The following is a 16,634-nucleotide window of genomic DNA, read 5'->3' as shown; positions in this document are numbered from 1 at the left end:
AAATGAAGTTTTTTAGCAAGTTTTCAAAGATTATGTTAGTATAAGGAAAAATCAAATAAACTATATCTTTGCTGATTCTTTTTTATGTGTATTGTTGTTTGCTGGACAATTTGCAAGAGTTGCGAATTTCCAGTGAAATATGAAGATGTAAGGAAAATTTAAACCTTAGTACATGAAAAATGAAATAAAAGTTAAAAACTTTGCTAATCAAAAGACTTTTTTTTTTACTTTTCATTCTTATATTTTGAATGAAAATAATGAAAAAAACTTACGAATAATGTTTTCGTTGAAAATTGAAAATAATGACAGTTTTTTTTTAAATAATAATATCGAATCGAACCTGAGAAGAAATAGCCAGTACACTTCTTTCCAAACAACTATAAAATTGTGTTGAAGATAAAAATCGATAGAGCTTTTGGAAACTATAGAGTACGAATACAACCTGCAAAAATATGATGCATCGAATGTAGCAAAATTAACACTTCATATGTGATTAAAATATTTGAACATTCTCAACGTTACCTTGCAGATGAAAAGAAAAGAATTGCGAACGCGAATGGAACTCAGGTCCTTTGGGTGTGAATATCACGCCCTAGCAATTTTGCCCATCTTAGCTTGTTGAAGCACAGGGAAAGCGGAATGGGAGGGTTTTTTCTCTAATGGTAAAAGGCGAAGAGGCGTCTAGTGTATGGAACACCGGTAATGGGAAGGGATTTTTTTAAAGAAATTCTTGCAGGGATTTTTTGAGGAATTTCTAGAGGGCATTCTTAAGATATTCTTTGATTAATTTCTCCAGGAATTCTTTTGAATAGATTTCTATGGGTTCCTTCCAGCAAGAAAATCTTTACACACTCTTCTGGAGATTTGTTTAAAAAGCTATAGAAAATTTTTTGTCGATGGATTCTTTGAGAAATTCATTCAGGAATATTTCCAAAGAATTTCTACGAAAATTCTTAAGGAAATACCTAAAGAATTTATTTCTGGGATCTTTGCAAATGTTGTGTAATGCGTTCCACCAAGGATTTCCCGAAATGTTTCTCCAGGTACTTCTTCTATGATGAAAAAATAAGAAATTCGGGTTAAGTACTGCTCTCTTCATCTCCACTAAGAATTTGCATCCCTTGACAGATACGTATTTCGACCTCAACTGTAAGGTCGTCTTCAGTGCCTCGCACTTGAATCGACTGGACTTGACAGTAGTCGAGTCAAGTACGAGATACCGAAGACGACCTTACAGTTGAGGTCGTAATACGTATCTGTCAAAGGATGCAAATTCTTAGTGGAATTTAAAGGCACAGTATTTAACGCGATTAAGTCAAAAGAAACTAACTTTTCTTTACTTAAGAGTTAGACTTATTTCAGAATTTTCTGCTTATATTTCTTTAGAAATTCGTATGTGAAGACATATTTATCGCCAAAGATTTCATCAAGATTTCAAAATTTAGAAGTTCCTTCATGGAGTATACCTGAAAAAATAAAAATTCTGAAAATCTTCAAGTAAATTATTCACAAATCCTAAAGGAATTTGTTCGGAAACTCTTCCCAGAAATCTCCAAGATTTTTTGAGAAATTCGTTCGGTGGTTCCTGCAGAAACTCCTTCATAGTTTTTTTTAGAAAAAATGAAAAAAAATCTTGATAGACTTCTGGAGTAACTCTATCAATGCAAGAATCCTTGAGAAATTTCTGTAGTGATTCCTGGAAAATCCGTGGGGGAATTTTTAAAGAAATCTCTTGAAAAAATGCAGACATTGCAGACAAAGGTACTTGTGGATTTTTTTAAGAAATCCTTCAATGAGTTTCTAAAGATTCCCTGGAGGATTTCTGAAGGAATCCTTGGTAAAACTGCTGAAGGTACTTCTGATGATTCATCGTAAAAAAAACTCGTGCAGTTTATGAAGAGATTTCTTGGAAGAATATTTTAGAGAACCAATAAAAAAATTAAAAAAAAAGATATTTTTCAAGGAATCTTTGAGAAACCTACAAGAACTGGAGAGACAAATATACTTTGAAACATTTCTAGAAAAAAAATCATTGAATAAAGCTTATTTGTAGTTCCAAAAGATTCTCTCAACAGTTGCTGCAGAACTAATTGTTGAGAAAATCTTTTGGAAAAAAAATGAAAAAAATCCCTGAAGAAAGGTCTGAACAAATCCAAAGCAATGCCTAGAGGAATACTTCAAGGAACTATTGGATAAACTCCTGGAGGAACTTTATAGCAAAATCTTTCGAGAATTTCTAGAGGAATTTCCAAAAAAAAATCCCGAAAAAAATTCTGAAAAAAATGGAGTAATCCTTTAGGTAGAAAGTCAAGCAAAAATTTCTGGAATGGTTCTTGAAGATTATTTCTCATAATCTCTCTATTTTTGTGTATTTTAACTTATGCTAGTTCTTCATACAAACTGAAAGTTTCTGAATTTCTGATAGAATCTCTAAATGTTTATTATAGACAAATATCTCATGAAATTGCATCTTTTCGACATACGTGAGAAGAAATTCATGGAGAAACCCCTGGAGAAATCCATTGATAAATTTTCGGAGAAATGCTATAGAAAAACTCCTGTAAAAAATTTTGAGGAATTTCCCCAAAAATATTTCAAAAAAGAAGCATAGCTTATGTAGCAATCCCTGAAGGAATTTTATCTTTAATCCTTTAAAGAATCCCATGAGGATTTTCGAAAAGAATTTCTGTGGAAACCCGTGAACCAGTTTCAGGGTATTTTTTGAGAAACTCCCAGGAAAGTCTCAAAGAAAATTCTTAGAAAAATCCCTGGAGAAATTTTCGCAGAAACCCGGCGACGTAAAAGTTCAGAATTATTAAGAATTGACATATTTATTTTACTATTCAAAACCATAACATTCTGCTATTTACACCGTTTAGTAAAAACTTACTGCAAATAGAAATGTTCGTGCAAAATTTGGGACACAAACATGTTGTTTACATGTTGAACCCACAGATTTCTAACGGGGTCTGACAGGATTCACGGAAACTTTTTATTTTTTTTTCTTTCAGTCACGGTTTCAAAATACAGATAAATACAGATTTTCTAAAATCCTGATACAGATTTTTGGAAAAATCATCTGGCATCCCTGGCGGTGACTGTAAAAATATAACACAATAATAGGGTTGTTGTTTTCGTTACTAAATTAAGAAAAAACTTTAGTTAAAGTGATTTATTTATAGTTTTTTGAAAATTTGGCTCCGAAAATGTAATTTAAAAGTAAGATTGGTGAACAAACAGAGATAATACTTCAGCAGAAATATTGAAAAAATGAGATAATTAGTGGTTCTAGTGCATGGATAGCAATAGGCCAACGTTGTATCCACTAACGGGTCAATTTTTGTACCATAGACCAACGTTGCATACCATCGCATCGAATCTTTTCAACTTAATTAAGTAAATTCTTGAATATTTACGTTAGTTTACTTCCAATTGGTGAAACATGCACTGCCTAGAGTGTGTAATATGGTCGACATATTATTTCTAGTGATATTAATTCATGAGTTATAGCCAAAATTGTCAAGGCGGCTTGCAAATTAGGCCAAGGAATGGTACATATACCCTATTTCTGTGGTTTTAGTGCTCAACATTATAGAAAGGGTAGAATATGATGCAGAATATTTTTTTGGACACCCTAGGTCTTCCAAACTATTATTGAGTTCAGATCTTAAAGTCTACGCGTGTAACATTAACTTCTTTCATTATACAAAATTACGATTTGTAATCTATCATGTCCAGTAACTCTTCCGAAAGTTCAATAGACAGTATCAGATAAGTTCCTACAGTCTACGGCTGTAACAGTAACTTTTTTCATTATACAAAGCTGCGATATGTAATTAATCATGTATAGTAAATCTTCTGAAAGTTCAAAAGACATAGGTCCTCCAAACTGTTCTTGAGTTTAAATCCTAAAATCTGCGGGTGTAACAGTAACTTCTTTCATTATACATAACTACGATATGTAATCTATCATGTCCAGTAAATCTTCTGTATGTTCAATGGACATAATCAGATCGGATGAGGTCATACAAATTATTATGATGTTAAGAATCTAGCATCTACAGCAATTGATGCTATATAGAGTTTTGTTGTATAATCTACTATACTTACTGAAGCTCACAGATTACTATCAGAGATTATGACGTAGCTTGGGATATTCAGCATCATACACACTGTCCAGCAATATGGACAACATGCAACATGAAGTCTACAGCCGTTAGAATATCTTTTTTGCTGTTTTGAGTTGCACAACATTACCAACCGCAATGGTTGTATCTATTTCATTTATGTAGCGTTAATAACAATTTTAATAAAACTGGATCAACATTTCTTCACCACAACACCCGGTTCGTGGCTGCACTCCTCAGTCGCGTCCCATATTTGCCTTCAGATTTGTGCTTGAGATGTGGCTTCGTCATACCTTAGCTGGAAGTTCTTAGTTGTAGAGAAGTTTAGTAATCTTGAAAAATCTCAATGGTATTTCGAAATAGAGTTTCACAAAAGTTCACGAATCAGGGTGGGTTAGACTAGATGGCATTATTTTTTATAGCCCAAGTAAGAACTACAACGAGTACAGATTTCATAAAATGTGTTTCATAAAAGTTTGAACAACCTTTAATGTTTCAAAGGTATAGAACAATGCCTACTAGTCGTTGAAGAATATTAGTAAACATGGTTCATTATGTATTATTATTTAGTGTAGCATGAAAGATTGGATGACCTAAATTATCACAAATCTATCATGAAGTAACCCTTTAGAGTTAAGAGGTTCATAGATCCTATTTGGTTGTGTAACGTTACTATCTCAAACGAAATCACCACATGTTATAATAGAGTTACGACAGCGCAAGTTTTGGTTGTATAGAAGTTTATTTGACGTAATTTTGACATTGTGTTTAAATAACGTAAAATAAACTTCTATACAAATAAAACTTGCGCTGCCGTAACTTGTATATAACATGTGTGTTGCTTGGGTAGAGTGATTGCTTTTATCAACTAAGATCCATAACGATGGCCCATAATATCCCAATGTGGGCTTCGTGGCCGTGCGGCTAAAGGCGTCAGTCATCTAGGCGTTTCGTAGGCCTCGGAGTGTGGGTTTGATTCCCGCTTCAGTCGGGGAAAACTTTTCGTCAAACGGAAAATTCTCCACTGGGCCACTGGGTGTTATGTGTGTTGTCCGTTGTCAAATGTTAGTGCTTGTTCAGTCTGTACAACCTCCGGTTGAAGACGGTGTAGTGCCTTTATGAAAAAATTTATAACAACGCTTATTGTTCCTCGAACTACTTTGGTAAAAACAGTGGATGTAACACTACTTAACGAACTGGCAAAAGCTATTATCCCAAGTAGTAGACCTAAGGCTATGGTCTCCGAAATAGTTTGGCTGATCTGAAATATTTCGAAACTATCTTGGAATGACTCATGAAATGCCAGGGGGATTACAAATAACAGTTGAATGTGTAATGTTACAGTTCATTGAGAGAATAACTACTATTTCTGTCATGAGCTAAACTTCAGGACAGTGTGAACGAGCCTTAATTTCCCAGAGGTTTTTAATAATACATAGTAGACTTCAGGTTGGTCCAGTAACCACGATTGATTATGCAGCGTTGCTCATAATATCAGATATGGCTGCTATTACGAGTGTAGACCAGAAGTTCTGAACTCCGAGATAGCTTGACTGATCTGCAATATTCCTTAAGCATCTCTAAATGACATTTGAGATTTCAAGAGCTTCACGGATCCCAGTAGAATATGCAATGCTATTATTTTTAGCGAAAACACATAAAGTTGTTCTTGTAGACTTGACGGACTTCATTATAGGACAATTTGAACGACCCTGAATGTCCCAAAGGTTTATAATAATATCAAGTAGATTTCAGATTGATCCAGTAAACGCGGTTGATTTTGCAACGTTCTTCAGGATAACAGATATGGCTACTAGCCTGGTACACGGTTTATATGGGAAAATACAAAAAAAAATGGAAAAACTCAAGTTCCAGTATACTTTTTGAGTTCCACTTTGGTCCCATATCAACTGAGCAAAATTTCAGATCGATCGAAAAAACTATATTTTAGCGCCCGCCATTCTTAGTTTTTCATACGATTTACTATGGGGACATTTTACTCCTGCAAAGAAAAATCGCTAGGAGTCACCCCTAGATCCCTAAAAATAAGTCGAAGAATGGTTTCTGTAGAGTACTTTACTAGGAATCAGACCTCCGAAGACAGCAAATCGATGCAGCGTTCATGGAAAAAGTTATTAGGTCTCACCCGATCGATAAAATAACGAGATTTTATTATTTATTGCTATTCCTTACATGTTAAACAGCGTTTGCATGCCATTCGGTTTTCAGTCAATAACTTTTTCCACATGCCTCAGATCGCTTTGCGGTCTTCGGAGGGTTGGTTCCTCGTAAAATTTCCAACAGAAATCAGACATCGATTTATTTTTAGTGGTTAAGGGGCAACCTGTGGCGATTTTTCTTTGAAAAAGTGATTTTATCCATGCTAAAGCGTATGAAAACTAAAAATGGCTGGCGCAAAAATATAGTTTCTCCGATCGATGTAGTGGAATTTTCCACAACATATTTTTCTGCATCGCAAATTTATTATTTCCCACGAGAAATAATGAATTATGCTTAGCTTAACGACAACGTGCCGACTTTTGGTTACCTGACCGGCCGATGTCATCTAACACCCCATGCGCGGCTCGAATTGACCACGCAGCATTAATTCGTGTGAACATGCTTTATTCTTTCCTCAGGTAATGTGTAACTTTTCTAACTAATAAAAATCATTCATTCAATGTCCAACAAGCAAAGTGTATACATCGTGTCCTGATGACAGACCCGTGCGCCTTCTCCATTAATGTTCGCGAAGTACAGTACATGGCTGACCGTTGACCCGCGCCTTCTCCGTGATTAGTGAATTAGTGAAGCATGGTTCAGAAAGACTAAAGTGCAAAAAGGAACTAATAAGCCCCAGCGAATTCGAAAAACGACTTTCGCGGTGAACCTAGGTGAAGATATTTAAGCAAGTGCATCGTTTTAGATTACGCCAAGTCAATTATCAACGTTAAATTCCAGTTGATAACGTGAGATGAACAGTGTACGAAACCAGGATTCCAGAGAATCAGTTATGTTTATATTTTGAGTCGCTGATGGACAATTCAAACTAGGTGTATAAACACAACAGTTGGGTGTCGCAAATGTGTTACTGCAGCATGAACAAGTGAAACCTTGGATTCCAGATGATCAGTGATGTTTATATTTTGAGTCGCTGCTACATCGAGTACAGACACAACAATTGAGTGCAGTGGATATGTTACTACAATTTCGTGTGGATCCGATCTCAGCAGTAAAACCGAAGCAGTGTGCAGGGGGCACAAATGGCAACTTGGATGATAGTTGTTTGCAGCTCATGCACCACGGGATGCCGTTCCAGCTGACAGTAAAGCTAAGTACCATTATAAATGAAATAGTTCAAAAATTTAAAAATTATGCGTTGTGATACAATTCAAGTTTACATTCAGGTAATGGATTTTCCTTTCTAATAATTTGAAAAGCAATCGTCAGTTTCTTATAATTTGAATAATATTATCAATGAATCAGTTCGAAAAGTTAAAAAAAGCTTCATTCAAACTTGAAAAAATCCATACATAATAAAATTTCGGACAAAACCTTGCAAGCAAAACTTGACATAAGCACTGCGTTGTACAACGAAATAGAAGCATTTTTAAAGGAAAATTGTGCGATTTTGGAGGAAACAGTTTTTACTAATATATGTAAAAACTCGCGTCTCTTTAATTACGAAATACAACAAATTGTTAATCAAAAAAATTGCTGAAAACAAAATACAAAATAATTTAAATTCGTCCAGTAGACACAGTTTGAAACGCGTTGCTAAGACTAGGGGAAAAGCGGGTAACACCGTCAGGGTGGGTAAGCCCGTCACCCCAATGATTTTACCAGGAAACAGTTATTTAGTAGCTTTTTGGCCACACGCTTTATTTGTTTTTACCATTTTTACTCTTTTGAGACAAATGATACCAAAATTGACCTGTCAAACACGAAGAAAATAAACAAAACAAACGCACGCGTCAATGCACCAACGGCGGATGTAATATTTCGTCGGTAGAATTTAGTTTCTGGATTACAAAAGAAGTGCAGAAATTCACTTTCATCAATCACGTATTCTCATCTGTACTATTCTTTAGTGTCAAGATTCATTGAATGGTCAGTTTCAACAATTTTTCAGAAAATACGGTGTAATTTAAGAATAGTGGCCTTTTCGGGTAAGCCCGTCACTCATCGGCGGGGGTAACACCGTCATGCTCTTCGGATCACCGGATGTTTGTTGAACTGGCTAGGCATTTCTATCAGATGCCACGCAACTACAAAATGATGACCAAACGGGGAAATTTCTACAGGGGTCGTCCATTAATGACGTAGCATTTTATGGGGGGGTCGGGAGTTGAAGTCTCGGATTATGCTACGAGTCATGTATTACGTATTGGAAAATAGGCTACGAGGGAAGGGGAAAGGGGTGTCAAAAATCGTCACAAATGCTACGTCATTTATGGACGACCCCATATGAGTTTCTCCTGGGATTCCTGCGGGATTTTTTCTAAGGCTTCTTTCAGTATTTCCTACGGTTCCTGAATTATCCAGCTAAATCTACTAGCATTTCTCCAGGAGTTCCTGCTTGGACTCTTCCTGTTCCTTCTGGACCTTCTAAGGACATAATTTGTGGATTTTTTTTAGCGATTGCAAATTCTCTAGCGCTGCCTAGTACCAGAATTCCGAAACACGTGTCCCGTTTAATGTAAGTCTATGTCATACTGATCGACTTTGCCGAAGACACCAACTTTCTAAATTATTGGATTCTGAGATATGAGGTTTTAAAAATTTACATGCTCACTAGCGCCGCCCAGTGAAGGAATTTCGAACTTCGTAACTCATCATCTGTAAGTTAGGCTGATACAAATTTTATTTTGACTTTTTGTCTCCCCCCCCTTCAAAAATTTTTGGCTGGATTTTGCATTTTGAGGGGGCAGATAAAAAAATATTTATCAAAATTTCGGGTCTTGCTCAAAACTCTTTAACAAATCCGATGAGTTTTTAATATTTTTCAAAATAAATGCTTTATTATTTTTATCCCCCCCCCCCTCGGCTAGTCAAAGAGTGGTGGGACAAAAAGTGAAATAAATATTTGTAACGGCCTTATTGGCGTATCCAATTATTTTTCCGACGACACTATTCCTTATTATCAGGGTCTTGATCTGTCGCATATCGTAACGTTTGCTTGTCAACCTCATATAGTTCCTGTAGTGCAATTTAGCATCAAACTGTTGGTGGCGCCTCTGGCGGCCATGTTACCAACTAATCATTTGAACCAAAGTTCTAAATGGTAAATCTTTTCAAGCCCTAAAACTTTGCCGAAGAAAGTATTGCGCTATCTCTTAACACACCCGAGATAATTGGCCAAACCCCCGAAAAGCCCAAATCCCATAAGCTTAGTCTCCTATTAAGCGGATTCCAATTGCGCCCCCCGACCAGTGATTTTATAAGAGTATCGGCTGTACAATGATTGGTAAACCATCACTGCACTTCAAAAATGCCTTGAAAATATTTTAAAATTGAAATCTTAAAAAGTATCTTTAAAAAATATATATGACGGACTTACCCCATAGGGGTGACGGTCTTACCCGCACTGAATTAAAAACATCAATATTTAATATGGTAGTGTTATGTACATTGTTCGTCAGAATAAACATAATTTGACAATTCTAATGCACAAGTCTTATAAAAAACTAGTGAATCAAATATTCTGCGTACTGAAAATATCAATTTACGTCTTACATTTATTTTAAAAACTCCGAATGCTTAAGGTGACGGGGTTACCCCTTCCTCCCCTACGGTATTGTGTTCGCAGTTGCTGTTAGGCACAAGAAGAAAGAATCTACACAAATCCCCTCATCATCATTCTAAACATAAGAAACGTTCAAATTCTACACAGCCTTTGACCATCGCTCCAAACACAGCAATGGCCTTCAATATTGCTACTGCTGCGCAGCTAGCGCAGTTGATTCCAGCATTCGACGGTAAGCCGTCAGGATCAAAATCATTTATAGATGCGGTGGAATTAACTAAAACGATAGTGGCAGAGGCAAACCACGCGAGTGCAATACAATTGGTACTTACGAAATTGACAGGAAGAGCAAGAGATTTATTCTCTGTAGCTCCTGCAACTTTAGATGAAATTATCCAGAAAATTAAGGATAATTGTAGCGAAACCGGATCAGACGATTTAGCCGCAGCCCATTTGAAAAATTTGAAATTAAAGAAAACTGATGATATGGTAAATTTTTCAAAAGATGTCGAAAATCTTTGTGAAAACCTTGCTCAAGCGTACATTCGAGAGCAAGTTCCAGGAGATGTAGCTAAGAAATTGGCCCAAAAGCAAGCGATACAGACGCTAATTTCAAATTCACACAATTCTGAAACTAAAATAATGTTAAAAGTTGGCAAATTTACCACGGTACAAGAAGCCCTGAATGTTATGGTGGAAAATGAGCCGAGTGCTAGCCAACCAACACAAATGTTTGTCGCAAATAAGGCGAAACCAAATGACAGAAACAACAGTTACAATCGTTCGAACAATTTTTCTCGTTCTAACAATAATGGATTCCAAGCCAGAGGTCGTTATAATAACGGAAGGTATCCTAGCAATAATTATTGGCAAGCACGAGGAAATTCATTCAGACCTCCGAACAAATACAATCAAAGAGGACGAGGAGGATATCCCCCTCGTGGCAGAAATATTCATGTGTACTACCAACAGCAACAGACTCCAGTAGGCGCAACACAACAAAACGCGCCACCTATTCCAGCTCCACAGATTCAAGGTCACAATAATGTACAACATTTTTTAGGACAACCGTTCGGGGAGCGTACGCAATAAGTGTATCAGCTTCTAACTTTGTATGCTTGATGATTGAAGCATCTAGTAAACAGTGCTCGTTAATGGTAGATTGTGGATCTGAAATTTCAGTCATCAAAGCACATAAAATTAAACCATCCCAAATTTATTTCCCAAATAATAAATGTGAAATAACAGGAATTGGAAGTGGAAAAATATCTACTTTAGGTGATACTATTACAAATGTAGTAATAGATGATACGCCACTACCACAAAATTTCCAAATTGTGGAGGACAACTTTCCAATTCCCACAGACGGGATTTTGGGAAGAGATTTTTTCTGTAAATATAGGTGTAACATAGATTACGATTCCTTTTTATTGTCTGTTAAAATAAATAATAATGTTATTCAAGTACCAATCACCAATGAATTGGAAGGTAATTTTATAATTCCACCTCGATGTGAGGTGATAAGACGAATCAATGTACACAATATTGTAGACAACGTTACCATTGCAGAAGAAATACAGCCAGGTGTGTTTTGTGCAAATGGTATTATAAGTAATAAAAATGCTTATATGAAAATTATTAATACTACTAATGAAACGAAAAAAATATGTTCTAAGTTTGTACCAAAAATGGTTCCTTTAAATGAATATAAAATAAATTCATTAGAAAAACCATGGAATAAAGAACGTAGTAAGCTAGTATTGAAGGAATTAAATATGGATCCGAAGATTGATCCAAAAATTAAAGAAAAACTTGAACGACTGTGTGAGGAGTTCAACGATATTTTCGCACTTAAAAATGATGTTTTATCCGTGAACAATTTCTATAAACAAGAAATATGCCTCAACGATTCACGACCAGTATATATAAAAAATTATCGGACCCCTGAGTCTCAAAAAGAAGAAATAGATAACCAAATCAACAAAATGCTAAACGATGGTATAATTCAACCTTCCACTTCGCCCTACAACAACCCTATATTATTAGTACCCAAAAAATCAGAAACTGATAAAAAATGGCGGTTGGTTATAGATTTTCGCCAACTAAATAAAAACATTTCCCCAGATAAATTCCCATTACCTAGAATCGATGAGATTCTCGACCAGTTGGGACGAGCAAAATATTTTTCAACGCTCGACCTAATGTCAGGATTTCATCAGATTCCGCTGACAGATGCAAGTAAAAAATTTACTGCTTTTTCTTCAAGTAAAGGACACTTTGAGTTTAATAGATTACCGTTTGGATTGAATATCAGTCCAAACAGTTTTCAGAGGATGATGTCGATCGCTCTATGCGGACTTCCTCCTCAATGTGCGTTTTTATATATCGATGATATCATCGTCATCGGTTGTTCGATAAATCATCATTTATCTAATCTCCGTGAAGTATTTTTATGCTTGAGAAAATATAATCTCAAACTGAATCTGCCAAAATGTCATTTCTTCAAAAGTGATGTAACCTATTTAGGACATCATATATCTAACAAGGGGATACAACCAGATAAAGCAAAATATTCAATTATAGAAAAATATCCTGTGCCAAAAACCCCTGATGAAACACGTCGATTTGTTGCCTTCTGCAACTACTATCGTTGGTTCATTACAAACTTTGCTAATATTTGCAATCCATTAAACAAACTTCTAAGAAAAAATGAAACATTTATTTGGAGCGCAGAGTGCCAAAACGCTTTTGAAATGTTAAAAAAAAGTTTATTATCACCAAACGTTCTACAATTTCCAGACTTCCAAAAGCAGTTCATATTAACAACTGATGCATCAAAAGTTGCATGTGGTGCTGTTCTTGCTCAATTACACGATGGTGTAGAGAAGCCAATTGCGTTTGCCAGCAAAGCATTTACAAAAGGTGAATCACATAAATCAACGATTGAACAAGAATTAACAGCAATTCACTGGGCTGTTTCATATTTTCGCCCGTACTTATATGGACGAAAATTTGTAATTAAAACGGATCACCGTCCGTTAATTTACCTTTTTTCAATGAAGAACCCATCATCAAAGCTCATTAGGATGAGATGGGATTTAGAAGAATATGATTTTTCCATTGAATATATAGAGGGTAAATCAAACATCGTAGCAGACGCATTTTCTCGCGTCCCGCTTGACATGGATGAGTTAAAACAGATGTATGTCATTACACGATCAATGACAAGAAATATATCAAGCCAACCAATTAATGAGTCTCAGATGCAGAAGCCTGATCAACTTCATGTATATGAAGCGCTCAATAATTCAGATGCTTTCAAACTATCTAAACTATCATTCATTAAATATCCACAGTCATCAAAACTATCGATGGTGCTGTCAAAGAAGAATTATAATCCGAGACTAACTCTAGCGTTAGATCTCAAATTAACAACAGAACATGAAAAGGAAGAAGCTTTGAAGCAAATTTTTAAAATATTGGAGAATGAAATCCAGAAATCCACAAATACAAGGCTGGCCAGCCATAAAACAAATGAGAATCAAAAAGGATTTTTGAGTAAAATAATAGCAATCGCAAAGAACGATACAATATTCCAACATATTGATATAAACTCATTTAAAGACATTGGTAATAACATCCTTAGGGATGCCACCATATTGATATACGAAAGACCAAAACTAGTGACACATGAAGATGATATATTGAGAATTCTTAATCTACATCATGAAACTCCTATCGGAGGACATTTAGGTACAAATCGATTGTACAGAAAGCTTAGACCGTTATATTCATGGCCCCACATGAAAAAACGCATAGCTGAGTATGTAAAAGCATGCACACTATGTAAAACAAACAAACATTATTCTCAAGTTCAAACAAAATTTGTTCAAACTACTACCCCTACAAAATCATTTGATATACTTTCAATTGATACAGTTGGACCATTTACCTACACAAATAAAGGCAATCGCTATGCAGTAACCATGCAATGTGATCTTTCAAAATTTATTATAATAGTTCCCATTCCGGATAAATCTGCAACAACTATAGCAAAAGCAGTTATTGAAAAATGTATTTTGATATTTGGCCCAGTATCTTCGATAAAAACTGACCAAGGTACTGAATATAAAGGAGTATTCGATAAAGTTTGTGAACTTCTTAAGATAACACATACTTGTGCCAGTGCATATCACCCCCAAACCATTGGATCATTAGAAAGAAGCCACAAAACATTGAATGAGTATTTGAGGATTTTTACTAATGATACCAAAAATGATTGGGATGAATGGTTACCATTTTTTAGTTTCTGCTTCAACACAACACCATGTGTAGATCATGGATATACGCCATTTCAGTTAGTATTTGGAAAAACATGCAATTTATTTGATATAGCTTATTGTATTAAACCAGATCCTTTGTATAACTACGAAGCTTATGAGAAAGAATTGAAATTCAAACTTCAAACCACACATTTAAGAGTACGTGAAGCAATTGTACGAGCAAAAACAAAAAGAACTACACAACTCAACGCTAAAATTGAAAATACAGATTTACAAATTGGCGATACAGTTTATCTAAGAAATGAAAATAGACAAAAACTAGATGCAGTAAACTCCGGACCATTCACAATAAAAGAACTAATGGACTGTAATGCAGTAATCTTTAACCAGAATAATCAACAAAGACTTCAAGTTCATAAAACGCGCCTTACGAAATTTAAACCTTTAGAACAAAAAAGATAATGACAACAAATACATTGTTTATTACACTCAAAATTATCGTTCCTTAAAAAAGGGGAAGAGAGCCCTCAAAACAAAAAATATTTGTATACTGAAAATTATTTGTAAAGGTAAGAACAAAGCATAAACGGAAAATTTATTATTGTATACCATAATTTTCTTTTAGGGGGAAGGTGTAGTGGAATTTTCCACAACATCTTTTTCTGCATCGCAAATTTATTATTTCCCACGAGAAATAATGAATTATGCTTAGCTTAACGACAACGTGCCGACTTTTGGTTACCTGACCGGCCGATGTCATCTAACACCCCATGCGCGGCTCGAATTGACCACGCAGCATTAATTCGTGTGAACATGCTTTATTCTTTCCTCAGGTAATGTGTAACTTTTCTAACTAATAAAAATCATTAGGGGGATTCACTTAACAGCGTAAACTGATTAAACTGATTAAACGTCGCGATCACCAAGGCAATCTTTGATTATTTCGTTCGCAAAATCATGAAACATTTCAAATAAGCATAAAATCATGGCTTACGCTGCAATTTAATCTGTTTCGTGAGTACCCCTATTCATTCAATGTCCAACAAGCAAAGTGTATACATCGTGTCCTGATGACAGACCCGTGCGCCTTCTCCATTAATGTTCGCGAAGTACAGTACATCGATCTGAAATTTTGCACAGTTGATATGGGACCAAAATGGAACTCAAAAAGTGTACAGGAGTAAAATGTCTTTTTGTGTCCCACGCTAATGGCTACTGTTATAAGTGTAGACCTGAAGTTCTGAACTCCAAGGTAGTTTGGCTGACCTGGAATATTCCTATAGTGTCTATAAATGACATTACGATTTCAAAAGCTTCACGGATCCCTATAGATTATGTAATGCTATTATTTATGGCAAAAACACATAAAATTATTCTTGTAGATTTGAAGAACTTCACTATAGGACAGTTTGGAACACCCAGAATATAAAACACCTTTTGATATTGTAGTGTATAGAGGCTTAACTATGAAATTAATTTAATAAATTGTAAAATGTGTTTATTTGCTAGAGAAGAATCGATTTTGGTTTATCCATATGATCGGGATACGTACCGCCAAAGCCGAACATGAACAGTTTGCCTGCTGTCTGCATGATCACCAGCCGCAGAGTCAGTCGCAATACGCGACCAGATCGGTGATGGTTGATGATTCACCGACACATGCAAGCGCCCTTATGTACACCGTTGTGTGAATGAAGCTGACTGGATGTACGGTACCCAAAAAAAAGAAGGGAGAGTGCCGCCGGCATCGGCGAAGGCTTTGAATGTGTTTGTGTGGGTGAATGGGGACGAAGTTGGCTGATAGGTCGTTCGTGTGAAACCTCGAATTCAGTTTGTTAACGAGTTTTGCGACAGACAGATGTCTCCAATGTGGAGGTACAGTTGGTCGGTTGATTTTTTTCAGTTTTCTTGTTCAAACACGAGTTTGAACGACTGTTTACTACATGGCGTAGCTGGTAGGTATATGAACAAGGTTGATACAAATCATGGAGGAAAATTCGACAATGGATAGTAGAGTGCTTCAGAGTCCTGCTCGCTCTGGAATTTGTATAAAGTAGAGTACTGCGCACTCTACTATCCATTGTCGAATTTTCCTCCATGATTTGTATCAACCTTGTTCATATACCTACCAGCTACGCCATGTAGTAAACAGTCGTTCAAACTCGTGTTTGAACAAGAAAACTGAAAAAAATCAACCGACCAACTGTACCTCCACATTGGAGACATCCGTCTGTCGCAAAACTCGTTAACAAACTGAATTCGAGGTTTCACACGAACGACCTATCAGCCAACTTTGTCCCCATTCACCCACACAAACACATTCAAAGCCTTCGCCGATGCCGGCGGCACTCTCCCTTCTTTTTTTTTTGGGTACCGTACATCCAGTCAGCTTCATTCACACAACGGTGTACATAAGGGCGCTTGCATGTGTCGGTGAATCATCAACCATCACCGATCTGGTCGCGTATTGCGACTGAC

Source organism: Aedes albopictus, chromosome 3 (genome assembly GCF_035046485.1).
Source record: "Aedes albopictus strain Foshan chromosome 3, AalbF5, whole genome shotgun sequence".
Lineage (NCBI taxonomy): Eukaryota > Metazoa > Arthropoda > Insecta > Diptera > Culicidae > Aedes > Aedes albopictus.
The sequence above is the reverse complement of the archived record's forward strand: the minus strand, read 5'-3'. Positions refer to the sequence as shown.